We start from the raw sequence: 15,282 nt of genomic DNA on the forward strand, positions 1-15,282 counted from the left end.
TACTCCACACACCCCCCTGCTTACCCTTTTTCATGCCCTCATGAAAACATTGTAGTTGACATGTAAGGCGGTGAGAGAGTAGGCCGGAGACGGAATCTCATGTGGTGGTCTACAACCATGATGCCTAGCTAGGTGTTCAAAAAGATGGCCTGTCTGACCCTCAGGCATCTCATATAGGGCTTGGTATCCAGGTGCAGGGTGCCAAATAATCGGACTCCTGAACCTATATCCTAACCAAGATGGCCCTGCCCTCAAGATAAGATCACCATAGAGGCTCAAGCGATCAACGGCTAACTTAAAGTTCTCATAATTAAATGGTTCCCTGAGTTGGATATTCGGATTAGAGGTCTGATATCGAAATTTAGTAGCTGCAATGGCAAGGTCCTTGATGGTAAAGAAGTATTCTATCCCTTGTCGATTGATTGCTATATGAATGGGTCCTAATGCTTCAATCACGCCCAGAGTCCTCATGAGGTTCCTATGTTTATTCCACAACTGTAATGGATCTCTAGGCTCAGCTCTTACCCATAAGTCTAATCCGTTTTCTTGTCTTTGGAAGGCATTATAGGCTTTAAGCCATTTGATTTGATTAACTCCAAACGAAATAAATGCCTGCAGTTGGATGTCCCCAACGAAAGGGCCGGGGTTCTGCTCTGTCTCTTGATCTAGCACAAGGTTATGCAGATAGAATTCACACAATAATCTTTGGACCTTTATTCCATAGTGCTTACAACAATTTATGAAATCATCAATAGTATTAATTTGTATAGGGGCTCCTGCTTTGACAGCCTTAATTTTCAATTGCAAATATTGTTCCATTAAAAACAAGGCATAATTCTTAGCAGGGGCTCTACATGCTAGGACGTCAGTGTACAAAGAGCATAAGGTATCCATCTATCTGATAACTACATCTAATCTATGAGTTACCTTGGTGACTCTTTCTTCTTCCTTTCGCCATCCTTCAAAAGCCCGACTTTCAGATAAATTGACATTCCGTAGCTGTTGTTGTAATTCTTCATATTTCTCTCGAGAAACCGTTTGTTCTGTAAGTTTTTCTACTACTTGTTGAGCTTGCATCAAACCCTCTCGTAGGGTTACTATCCTCGGATCACTATCCCACATGGTAGTGGTAAGTGGAAAATTTACTTGAATCTTCTTATTGCTTCGCCTCGTGTTTATGGTTCGCATTTCTTCAGAGGGTTGTGCCTTGAACTTCCTTGTCGCAGGCCGATATATCATCTGTTTGCACTTCAACGTGGGTAACAGCTGAATGCTGTTCCTTTTGGTTTTGAACGGCAGTCTGGACTTGAGTCCTCCTAACCTTTTTCTTGAGGGGTCTCGCTGGGGTGGTTGCATGTCTTACCCCCGAGGTCCTTTTTGCTCTCTTTCCCATTTTCAAAACCCTGATTTGTTGTCGAAGTCGTGCTATCACATTCAACAGTCTTTGCTGTTCTTTTCGTAATCTTTTAATTTCTTCTGTTTTCTTAGAAGGAACAATTGTTTGTTTACTCGGGCCTGGATTGTCATCTTGGCCAATTTCTTGGTTTTCTTCTTGGGGTGCCCCTTCGTTATTCTAACCAGGTTGCTCAGGAGTAAAAACCCTAGCTGGTTCTGTTATTTCCTGGGTGACTTCTTTTTCCACCCCTTCTTCTCCATGAAATTCTTCCGGTGTAGTCTGGCTGGGAACAGATTGTTCCGCTTCTGTATCTTCATCACTTTTCTCTCCAGTTATACTTTCATCATGAACGGAATGATTCTCTTCTTCTTCTTCCTCGTTGCACAACTCTTCGGGTGTATTTTTGTCCTGAGCAGAATGCTCCTTTGGTTCTTCTTCAATATGGAGGCCTAGGGGGCTGAGAGGTTGGGCATATTCACCCATATTGGCCAAAATTTGGGCCAATTCGTCCTCTTGCAATGGATTTTGCAATGGGCTCTCTTCACGTTGCTCTATCTCTTCCTTCGCCTACCCAGATTGCTTAGTCTCTTCCTCTGTTTCTCCTTCCTTATTTTCCTCCATCTCTTTCTCATTCTCCTCTCCTTCTAATTGCGGGGGTTGCTCATCCCCTGAATCATCTATCTCCATTGGTTGGCTGGTATTCCCTTGGGAATTTTCCAGCCTCCCTCTGATCCATGCCAATCTAACTGATTTCCTCCGTTTCAACAGTCTATTCGATGTACTGGTAGCATGTTTTCGTTTTGGGGCTGGCAGAGTCAGTCCCCCATCTATCGTGGCAATTAATTCTTCCCAACTGCTCTGTTGCTGAGCAAGACTGTGGCTAACTATCAGTCGTATCAGCCCATGGTGACTTACTACCGATTCTACGTGTTGTGATTTTTTCATGCTTCGGGAAACATCATGTAGTAAGGAATTTAAAAATGCAGGTAAGTTCACAAAGCATTTCTATTTTAATACGGCTAAAAGCTTAAGGTGTCATGGTCTTACCACGTCTTTTTGGCCTTCACAAGTGATGTAGCTCTGGATGATCTTCGCCAATTCTGCCCACGACTCTCCTAATGCTGCTGGTAGAACTCCCTTTCCTCTTACAGTCAGGTTTTGGCCTTCGTCTTGAAATTTTTTTATGATTTTTCGCAGTCTCTCCTTCTTTAGAGTCCACACAGGTCCAGTGGCTAGTAGTCCCGAGACCTTTGCAATTATGTCATCGATGACTGCTATGTGTCTCCCTCTTACCGTGGAGTGATATTCTTGCAAGTTTTGCAAGAATTCTATTGCTACAGTCTCGTTGGATTCTTGTAGCCAATTGAGATAGACTATCCATCCTACCCTCGTTAAGATTTCCCGTGTAGCATCAGAAACTGTCAATACCTGTGGTTCTCTCCGAATTGATCTTCCTCCCATGTTTTAGCACACTGTAAAAATGCAGAGATGGCAATGGAACAACAGGCTGTTCAAACTGTTAAAAATACAGAGAAAATAATGAAACAACAAGCTCGTTCAAATCCTGAGTCACTTACTAATTGCTGCAGAGCATAATATGGAAATAGCTTAGGAACAGCAGGTCATGCAAATTGAAAAACGATATACCGTTAAGCCTTGCTATTCCCAAGTAAAAGTTTCCCGAATAATAGTCTGACATGTATATCAGCAAATTATGAGGTCACCTGCTTCCCCCCTGCAATGTGATAGGTCGTCCTTGGCTGTCAAATGAGAGAGCGGCGTGCCGAACTGCCATGGTACAGAGTCATAAAGGAACAACGTATACCAAAATGCCATGTTTACAAAAGGAACAGATTGCCGAAATCGAGGTGTATAGTAGGATCGCTTAACAAGTAAGAGAATGCTGTGATATGATGTGAGGCTGGGAGGATAGGACAGCTGACATGTACAAAAGGTCTGATGTGGTCATTATCAACTTTTCCATCATGATTGGTTGTAATAGATTTTCATGTGTTTAGGAAGTGATATACATAATGTCATTTGACCCATTACAAAGGTATAAGACCAAGAAGGGTGTTGATGATTGCTACTGGTGTATAAGGAATTTGACTTCGATACCATCAATAGAGCTCTGTTGCTCACAGGTGTCCATAACCTTGACATAGTTGTTTGTTTCACCCATGGAACCATGATCCTTTGTGTATGCTTTAGGAAGTGCTGTGCAATGTCAAAATGGAGGTCATTATGCTGGCTTGGTAACCAGTTAAACCATAATGCCATTCACTAGGAAGAAGTGAAAGGTGGGCAGGCCAGCTCGTGATGAGACCTCCTGTTCCAAGGACTCTTTATTTTTTGTGATGTGCCTCTTGGATCATATCCCTGGTGTGGTGGCCATAGTGGGAATGCCACTTCACTTTCTTCCTTATGATCATGGTAGGCTGGCTCTTGATGAGACCCCCTATCCTTCATTTGACAACTGATATCATATAAACATTTTTCTCTTTTTTCTCTTTTATAAAGTACTTTCCTATTTATACACAAAGGGTGGTTCAACACTCCTTAAGAGTAGGAATGGTGGAAGAAGTCTTAACATCTCAATAGAAAAATATACCCTTTGTTCTTATTCCTTAATAATGATGAAAGAAGATTATGGGAATTCAAAAAGAACCATCATGATAAAGATAACCAATCATATTAGTATTAGTAGAATAATGACAGCAAAGTGATGAATAATTGTGTCCTTTCCTCTTCCCTCCTATCAATTCAAAGCAATTTCTTGTAAAAATAGCGATTTTATGTAATTTACTGATTTCAGTGTGTTCTAGTTTTGTATGCATTGCATAAGTGTATAGCTGTGCTCCAATAGACTCGAAACATCAGGAACAACAGGTGTCTTTGAATTGGAACGGCAAGGAGAACAAGCATAAGTAAAAGGAATACAAAAATGTTGGCGTTTCAAAGGGGAACAACAAAAAAACACAAGTGCAGTTCCTTTGGAAAAGTAACAACAAAAAATACAAGTGATGTTCCTTCGGGAAAAAGGAATAGCAAAAAACATAAGTGCCGTTCCTTTGGAGAAGGAACAACAGAAAATACAAGTGATGTTCCTTTGGGAAAAAGGAACAACAAAAAATGCAAGTGCCGTTCCTTTGGAAAAGGAACAACAAAAAATGCAAGTGTTGTTCCTTCGGGAAAAAGGAACAACAAAAACCAAAAGTGCTGTTCCTTTGGAAAAGGAACAACAGAAAATACAAGTGCTGTTCCTTCGGGAAAAAGGAACAACAGAAACCGAAAGTGCTATTCCTTTGGAAAAGGAACAACAAAACGAAAGTGTTGTTCCTTTAGAAAAGGAACAGCAGAAAAACAAAAGTTCACACAAGTGCTGTTCCTTCAGAAAAGGAACAACAAAAACAACAGTGCCATTCCTTCGGAAAAAGGAACAACAGAAAAAATGCAAGTGCTGTTCCTTTGGGAAAAGGAACAACAAAATGATGGAACTGCTAAGCCTACAAAAAGGAACAACAAAATGTAGGGTTCCTTGAAAAAGGAACAACAAAGTGGTGAGAATGCTATTTCTTCCTAAAAGGAACAGCAAAGTGCAAATATAAAAAAAAATATGTACAAAAAATAATTTATGCTAACAAAACAAAAGAATTATGTACAGAATGTAAAAACAGTTGAATCACCTAATGAACTAGAGGTGTGGAAGATTTCTCTTCCTCCTCCAAAATTTGGATGTCGGATTCTTCTTGGAGTTGCTAGTAGAAGGATTCCTGAGTAAGTGGTTTGTGGTATAGTCAAACTCGGTGACCGTTTGCCTTGAGGGTATGTCCAGATCTGTCAATGGTGATTAGAGTAAGGGTGCCATTATCATGTACCTTTTGGATTTCGTAAGGCCCCAACCAATGAGTCTGAAGCTTTCTGGGAAAATCCTGAAACCTAGAATCGTATAGGAGCGCCCAATCTCCTTCGTGGAAGACTTTATTTTTAATGAGGGCGTCATGCCATTTAGCTCACTGCTGTTGGATCAATGTAGTGTGTTGAAGGGCAGAGAGCCTGATTTCATCTAGCTCATTGATCTGTTGTAATCTATTAATCTGTGCCTCGTTTAGATCTAGACCGACTTCTTGTGCTGTTCGTAGTGTTTGTATTTCAAATTCTATCGGAAAGATGGGTTCCTTTCCAAATACTAGTTGGTATGGTGAATAGCTGGTAGTGCTTCTCCATGTTGTTCTGTAAGCCCACAAGGCTTCTGGTAATCTTGCAGCCCAATCGCGTCTATGTGATGCAATGGTTTTTGTTAAGATTGCTTCTATTATTTTATTGCTGCTTTCTACTTGACCATTTGCCTGTGGGTGGTATGGAGTAGTAATTTTATGCTGGATATGATAGTTTTTTAGTGTTGCAGCAATCTTGTTACCAGCAAACTGTGGTCCACCATCTGTAATTATGTCTCTTGGAAGCCCATATCGGACAAATATACGGAACAAGAACTGTATGACGGAATCCTCTGTAGCTCTTGGTAATGCCTCTGCTTCAACCCATTTGGTGACATATTCTGTTGCTACCAAAATATATGTTTTCTGGTTCGAGGATGGGTTAATTGGACCAACAAAATCGAGGGCCCATCGCTTGAATGGTTCAATAACTAGCTGTGGATTCAGGGGCATTTCGTCGGACTGACCAGGGCGTCCTACTCTTTGGCAACTGTCACAAGCTTGAACGAACTTCTTTGCATCTTTGAAGATCGTGGGCCAATAATACCCTATTTGCAGCACCTTATGTCCAGTTCTTTGATCGGCAAAATGTCCGCCACATGGTCCGTCGTGACAAGCTTTCAAAATGTCAAAAATTTCATCTTCGCGGACGCATCTCCTGATGTGCATATCTGCCCCTGTATGGAACAGGTAGCCCCCAATCCAAGAAAATTGAGTACTTCATTGGATAATCTATTTTCATTCATTGGGGGTTAGATGTTTTGGTAATTTTCCTACTGCTAAGTAATTTGCAACATCAGCATACCAGGGTGTTTTAACAGTGACAACAAACAAATGCTCATCTGGAAATTGATCTTCAACTGCTGCTGCGTCCATTGGTTTTGGCATTCGCGAGAGAAAGTCAGCTACAGGATTTTCTTTTCCAGGTCGGTCCTTGATTGTGATATCGAATTCCTACAATAAAATCAGCCATCTGGTTATTCTACCATTTGTGATTGGTTTATTTGCTAAGTATTTTATGGCAGAGTGATCTGTATACAAGATAACATGATATCCAGTAATGTAATGCCTAAACTTATTGATAGCATGTATTATAGCTAAAAATTCCTTTTCGGTAACAGTATAGTTTAATTCAGTAGGAGATAAATTCTTGCTAATATAATAAATTGCATATGGTTTTTTATCTTCTTCCTGCCCAAGGACTGCTCCAATAGCTGTATCTGAAGCATCTGATGAAATTTGAAATGGCAGGTCCCAATTTGGACCTCTAAGGACTGGGGCTGTTGAGACAAGATTTTTCAGATCCTGGAAAGCACGGTCGCATTTTTCTGTCCAAAGAAAGTCAACATTACCTGTCAGTGCATATAGAGGTGCAGCAATATGAGAAAAATGTTCTATAAATCTTCTATAATAACCAGAAAATCCAAGAAAACTGTGTACCTCTGTTTGAGTGGTAGGAGTGGGAATTAGCAAAATTATTTGAATTTTGGCTGGGTCTACCTGTATTCCAGCTGCTGAAATATAATGGCCTAGAATAAGTCCTTCTGTCATCATCATATAGCATTTTTCATGGCTCAAACAGAGCCTGGTGGCAATGCAACGCTGCAGCACTTTTTCCAGTGTGTCCAATGCTGGGTCGAAATCATCCTCGTATGGTGTAAAATCATCCATGTATACTTTGAGCCCTTCATTTATTAAATTTGAAAAAATGCTGAGGATAGCCCTTTGAAATGTGGCAGGGGCATTGCATAAGCCAAAAGGTAGAACTCTGTAGGCAAATGTTCCCCAAGGACAAGTAAAAGTAGTTTTGTCTTGGTCTTCAGGGGCAATCTGAATCTAATTGTATCCACTGAAGCCATCTAAGAAAGAAAATAATTTCTTTCCTGCCAAAGTGTCTAATACTTGGTCAATGAATGGAAGGGGAAAGTGGTCTTTTTGTGTTGCTTTATTTAGCTCTCTATAATCTACACAAATCCTCCACTTTCCATTCTTCTTTGGTACCACAACAAGCGGAGAGACCCATTTACTATCGGAGATAGGGTAGATGAAGTTCACATCTAAAAGTTTATGAAGTTCAACCTTTAGAATGTCTTTTATATGAGGATTAATTTTCCTTTGTGGTTGGCGAACAAGTCTCGCATCTTTTTCTATGTAAATGTGGTGCGTACATAACTGGGGATCTATTCCTTTCATGTCAGGATAGTCCCATGCAAATGCTTCTTTATATTTCCTTAGTAGTTGGATGAGCTTCTCTTCTTGTTCGGAAGTCAGGTTGGCATTAATGTTTAAAGTCTTTCCTGGCTTAATTTCTACAATTTTGCTATTTGAGATAGAGGTAGTAGGTATTGTTTGATCGTGTGTATCTTTAAGAGGATCTTCTTCTAATTCATTATCAAATGCTGCTTCTATCATGTGACATTGTATGTGGGATCTGGATTCAACTTGACTAATAAAATTGTTAATGGCATCATCTTCTGTTTGGTCTTTGAAATCAAGGGCCTCTTCTATGGTTAATGGAGATCTAATATTTTCGATGAGGTATGATACAAGATGTTTGTTAGTTTTTATTATTGTGATGCTTGGTTGTGCCGGAGGGTATAAAGCTAGATTCTTGATATTAGCCCCCCTAGTTATGGTCATACTGCCTTGTCGGCAGCCAATATAAGCATCGGAAGTTGCAAGCCAAGGTCTACCTAAAATCAATGGATGTCCATCAAGTCGGTTTTTGGGGTTTATTATCAGAAAATCAGCAGGATACTCCCAGGAGTCAACGGATACCATGACATCATGTAGTGTGCCTTCTGGCCTAACCACAGATCGGTCAGCCAGTTCTAATAAAGTGGAGGTTGGTTCTACTGATGTAATGCCCAGTTTTTGGCAAGTGGTAGTTGTTAAGATATTGATTGCAGCTCCTAGATCAACTAAGGCATTTGAGAAGGTTTGTCCATTGATTTGTACAGTTACTATTGGATTTCCTGGGTCTTCATATTTAACGGGTGTTTCTTTTCTTGATAATAGGTCGGATAGAGTGCCAACTACTTGGACTTTTGGGTTATTTGTTATTTTCCTCCTTGGTTTCTTTATACATAGCTCTTTGATAGTCTTTGCATATATTGGGATGTCTTGAATGGCTTGGAGGAGTGGGATTTTTATGTACATATTTTTTAGTTCTCCCAGAATGTCAAAATTAGGATATTGTATAGGTCGAGATATAATTAATCATTCTGGGAATGGGGGGGAAGATGTGGTTGCTTGATCATGAATTTGTTGTCTGGTCACATCCTCTTCTTGTGGCGGTTGTTCTATAGGTAACTGATTTTCAACTTGAGCGGTTTTATCTCCCTCTATTTCAATGATGCGCCCAGATCTTAATTGAAGGTCATTACACTCCCTTAGATCGGTTCCTATTTCTGATGTTTCAATTATTTGAATAGATTGGACTGGTCTGTTATTTGGATTGGGGTTGGGTTGGGCTGGGAGTTGCGGTCTTAAGTTAGACTGGGGATTTTGTTGTAATGCTGGCAGTGTAGGTTGAGGGAGCGGAATGGTTCCTACTGGCTGATTCATCGGTCTTTGCTAGTTTGTCTACCAGGCTTGACTCTGTGAAGTAGGAGGGGACCATTGTGCTGGATATACATTGTTTTTCCAATATGGTGGAGTGTAGGGAAAATTTGGCCAATTGGGTTGGCTTGCTTGATTCGGCCATGGAGATGATGAAGGAAATGGTTGCTGTAACCAATTCGGGAAGGGAGGTTGATTTTGCCACATTGTATTATATTGTTGAGCATGATATTGTGGAGGCTGAAAAGAAGAAGCTGGGTCTGAGATCATACCTGATTTCCGTGGCTGCCATTGACGGCACTGATTGAGTAGATACACTGGCTCTGGCTCTTCTTCTGCTTCCTTGTATACTGCTTTCAATCCAGGAAGTGAGGGACAACTCTCTGTAGAGTGGTCTTTCGTACAAATGGTGCAAAATTGGACTGCATCTAATGGACACTCCTTGTGACTATGTTTCTTTCTGCATCTGGGACAGAAGATTGCCAAATTTTGTTCTGCCTCTGCTTGCTTTTGTTTAGCCTGCATAATATCAAGTTGTGTTGTCAGTGTCCCTAATATGTCAGTTTTAAAATTTTCTAATAAATTTCCAATTTCTGCACGAGTTACTCCTTCTGCCGAAATTTTGTTATCTCTTGCAAATCGATCATGTTCTGCTGGTTTCAGCCTTATGCTGCCTCTCGAGCTCTTGATACATAGATTAATAATGTCAGCAAAATTTTCCTGATAAATATCTCATTTTCCCATAATATTTAGTGTTTCGATCCATTTTTCCTTCATTCCCCTAATTAATGCTATTTTTAATACATTATCAGGTAAGGGTAATGATGCATAAGGAGATCTTTGAAGATTATACTGAAAACGTTCAACATACTCTTCTAATGTTTCATTCGGTCTAGCTACCATCTGAAATATTTCATCTTTTAACTCTCTAGACCTACAGTAATCCTGATATTTTTTTAGAAAAGACTCTTTCATTTGATCCCAGTTATTTATAACACCACCACCCAATCCCATAAACCATCTTAAAGCAGCCCCTTTTAATGTAGAGGGAAATAATTTCAGTTTCTGGGGATCGGTGGTATAGTCATATCCTCTACATAGCACATCAAATTCAAATAAGAATGCATCCGGATCTTCTGATGTAAGGCCATGGAATGTAGGGATATGCTGGAGAGGAATTGCTTTCATAGGTGCGTTAGCTGCAGTATCCACAATGGGGTATTGCAGTGTAGAGGTTTGGGTGTTTGGCTGGTTCTGGGCCATTCGGTCAAATATATGCCAATAACCTTCTGGGATATCTAGGAGGGTATTCCTGGGTTGTCGAGGGGGAATGGCCTTAACAACACTTCCTTTATCTGGGATGATGAGAGTGCCTAATGTCTGGGGGGATTCTTGAGTTTCTTCAACTTCGTTATAAATGATTTTTGCAGCGCTTCCCTTATCTGGGCTACTTAATGGCTGAATTATCCCAAGAGGAGATCTTGGTTCTTTAGTTTCCCTGGTTTCTCCTCTTCCTTCACAGAGGTTGCTAAGGTTCCCTTATTGCAATGATTTTGGGCTAGAATTTTCAATTTCTTGAAAATATTGCTCTTCGGTTTGACTGTGCACCTCAGCAAAGGCTATAGATGGTGATCCTGTGGCCTGAAGGGAACTAGTAGGCTGTCTAGAAGTAACTTTTCTAGGCCCTACTGAAGGCTGAGATTCTGCTTTCTTAAGGATTTCGTCTATAAAGGTTGATCGGCCAAGGGTCACCGGCCCCTTAGCTTTGTCAGGCTTGGGTAGAGGTTTAGGATTCTTTTCAGGTTTTTTCTGCTTAGTCATGCACACAAATCAAATGCTAATTTCTACCCAAAGAAAACAACAACAAGTCTGCAGGAAAGCGGGTAGGGGAGTAGGGCTATTACATGCTCCGCACGCAGGTTCTTACCTTCCGTTTTTAAAACCCAGTTCTCTCCTAGCAGGTTCTTACATTACTCTGGAAAAGAAACAAATGTCTACACTCTTCCCCGACAACGGTGTCAAAATGTCGAGCAGTAAAAAGGGTCTTTTTCACCTCTATTTACCTCACATTAACTTGTCAATCCAGGAACGATTTGTTATCTCAAAGAGTGTACTCAGTTTTAGGCGGTCATTTCACTACAACAAAACCTTGTGATTAGCATCCCTTTTTACTTCCTTTTTTGCATCTAGAGCCGATTTTTAGTGCTATTTGTGTCCATTTATAAAATATGGTGTAAAACTTGATGCAAAGTTTGCACTGAGTTTTGCACCAAGTCTTAAGTCAAGTTTAGCACCAGGTATTGTAATAGGTTTTGCACCAAATTTTACACCAAGTTTTACGCCAGGTTTTATGCCAAGTTTTGTGCCATCCTTTGCACCATGTTTTGCATCAAGTTTGGCACCTAATTTTGTTTCACCAACTTTTGCATCCTCTATTGCATCCACTTTTTGCGCCTACACTTGCATCAACTTTTTCATCATCTCTTGCATCCTCTTTTGCATCATTTTTTGCATCCATTTTTGCATTTTTTTTTCATCCCCTTTGTGCCAAGTTTTGCATCGAGGTTTGTGTCTAGTTTTGCATCTAATTTTGTTGCATTGACTTTTACATCTTTTTTTGCATCCATATTTACATCCTCTTTTCCATCTGTTATTGTGTCCACTATTGCATCCATTTTTCCTGTGCCATAATTTTCACCTAGTTTGACACCTCCCTTTGCACTCTTTTCTGTTTCTAAATTTGCATCCACGATTGCATCCTCATATACATCTATGTTTTCATCGACTTTTACATCTATTTTTGCATCCCTTTTTATATCCACTTTTGCGTCAAGATTTGCATCAGTTTTTGTGTCTCATATTACATCTACTTTTGCATCGAATTTTGTTGCATCAATTTTTGCATCCTATTTTACATCCATTGTTGCACCCATGTTTATGCCCACTTTTACATCCCTTTTTTCATCTTATTTTGCATCTTCATTTTCTTCGTTTTTTGCATCTATCATTACATCCACTTTTTTTGTAACACAGTTTGTGCCATGTTTTGTACTTACTGTTGTACCCACATTTGCTTCCAATTTTGCATCCATCTTCGCATCCTCTTTTGCATAAAATATTGCATCTATTTTTGCATCCACTTTTGTGTTGGGTTTTGCGTCTCATTTTGTATCTTATTTTGCATGTACTTCCATTGCATCCATATTTTGCATCCAATTTTGTTTCTCCTGTTGCACCCGTGTTTGCATCCACTTTTACATCCCTTATAGCATCTTGTCTTGCATCAAAGTTTGCATCTTTTTTGTGTGTCTATTATTACATCCAATTTCTCATCCACTTTTGTTGTTCTATGATTTGTGCCATATCTTATGCATATCGTTGCAACCCACATTTTCTTCCAGTATTGCATCCACATTTGCATCTTCTTTTGTGCCCAAGTTTGCATCAAATATTGTTTATGTTTTTTGCATCCCATTTTGAATCTACTTTTACATCCACTTTTGATTCGTCCAATTTTGCAACTAATTTTTTGTCCACTATTGCACCCATGTTTGGCCCATGTTTACATCCCTTTTTGCATCCAAGTTTTCCTCATTTTTGCATTCAAGTTTGTGTCTATTTTTTTTTTTTACATTCATTGTTGTATCCACATTTGTTTCACCACAATTCATGCTAAGTTTTATGCCTACTATTGTTCCCATGTTTTCTTCCACTTTTTCATCCATGTTTGAATCCTATTTTGTGTTCAGGTTTGCATCAACTATTGCATCTACTTTTTCATCCACTTTTGTGTCAATTTTTATGTCTTGTTTTGCATCTACTTTTTAATCCACTTTTGTGTTAATTTTTATGTCTTGTTTTGCATCTACTTATGTTGTGTCCACTCTTCATCCAATTTTACATCTATTTTTACCCCCATTTTTTTGTTCACTTTTGCATCCCTTTTCCAACACACATCATATTTTTTGCATTGATGATATTTCTTATGACATTGAAAATTATGAACAACTGATGACAATGTCAATAATTATGACGATGATGATAATGAAGATGATGACGATGACATGAATTGCGATTTTTATGATAATGACAATGATGATAAAGATGATGGGGGTTACAATGACAATGATGATGACGATGCTAATGACCTTGGCCATTCTTCCCAATTTTTAAATGTTGTCATGGTCATAATCATAATAATTATCTTTGGTGTTGTCTTCCAAGTCATCATCATCTAATCATCATTATCATTATTTTCATCTTGGTCATCATCAACAACAATAATGACATGAATGATGATTATGATGTTCATGATGAAGATGACAACAATTATGATAAAAATTATATTAGTTATGATGATGGGGATGATGACAATTATAATGACGATGATAATGGTAGTGATGATGATGATCATCGATCATCTCTAAAAAATAAAGTTGTTTTTTCTCTTGCATATATCATGTGTCCTAACAACCCTTTTCGAGCACTCGTAACATTTTTTGGGTTGATGATATTTCTTACAATACCTATAATTATGAACAATTGACGACAATGTCCATAATCATGATGATGATGATGAAGAAATGAATGGTGATTATGACGATAATGAAATGATGACAATGATGGTGGTGATGATGGCGATAATGAAGATGATGACCCTCCCTCTAAACTAGGGAGGTACTCATAATGAGACAAAAAAGTACTCTCAAGTTGAAATATTCATATAAGAAGGGATCTAGATTGATAAGCATCAATGATGATTTACATCATCATAACCAACATTGTCAAAATAACAAGGCCTTGACTAACAAGTTTATCTCTCCATTAGATTAGAGCACAATGTTAGGAGGCATAAATTTGGACACCACTGCCTCTCTAGGCACTTACCCCACCAGGATGTTCACCAAGTATGCCCTCACATGATCATTTCCTAATCCACTATCATAATATTTGACACTAGGAAATGTCAATCCTCATGACTATTCTTATCTTGGATTAATGTACTTGACTTATGGTGGTTAGTCCTAGTCAAAGTACAAATTATCAAGGAATATTGGTCCCAGATGTTTATCCAATCCACCATTCTCCCTACTGGTGTTTTTACTAGGTTCATGACTGTTAGTCCTAGCCATAGTACACGATACATGGATAATATGGTGTCTACCCTCACCCCCTCTCAACCAGAGAGGGGACATCCACAAGCATAAGATTTTCTCAAGAATATCCATCATTTTCATAGAGAATAACATCATTAATTTGTTTTCATCTCATGACGCCTTTATGATTAAGCATTCGTAGATTTCTGGCAAAATATTTCCCTTTTTTTCATTTGTGATGAAATAAAATCAAAAAGTGAAAGCCAAAATCATTAAAGATGCACTATAATGATTTATCTAAGTCTAAACTCTAAGGTTGAAGTGAAAATTCATGTAAATGTTATATCTATGAGCTGTGCCAAACTTATGAAAACCTTATTCCCTAATTCTTATATATAAGAAAAAGAAAAAGAAATAAAAATAAGGCCAAATGAATGGTAACTCATGTATTCACTCCCTCTTTGAAAAAAATATGAATATATACACTCCTAGTCACACTTGATCACATGTTTGTGATGGTTAAATCATGAAATCCTCTTTTCCCCGTGCATTTTCACTTCATCATTTAAGCACCTAATTGAGGAACTAGGGAATGTTTGTTGCCTAAGGGTTTCATGTCTACTCTTGGTTTACTTATGTCACACTATTGTCAATTTATGTGACGGAGTGAAATACATAAGTTTGTGGAGTTATTAGAACAATGTATTAAGTTAGTCACCACACACACATGTATTACGTCTCATTAATCCACATGTATAGGTTGGAGACTTATTGCTTGACAACTTTAATGGAGACTACTTTATGGCTTTAATGGTATAGCTTACAAAATATCTTGTTAAACATTGTGATTCATCCTTTCTTTTCCTCGAGACACTTGATAATATTGAAGTCACTCCCAATAATCCATGGAGATGGGGAGTATAAATTACTTGTGCTAGAAATAGAGGTTTTCTATTTGTGATATTGGAGTCATAGACATTGGATACATGGTAGTAGTCCTCGATGTCAATTA

Source organism: Pinus tabuliformis, chromosome 5_2 (assembly GCF_031772625.1).
Source record: "Pinus tabuliformis cultivar Carrire ecotype Pingquan chromosome 5_2, CPIR1, whole genome shotgun sequence".
Lineage (NCBI taxonomy): Eukaryota > Viridiplantae > Streptophyta > Pinopsida > Pinales > Pinaceae > Pinus > Pinus tabuliformis.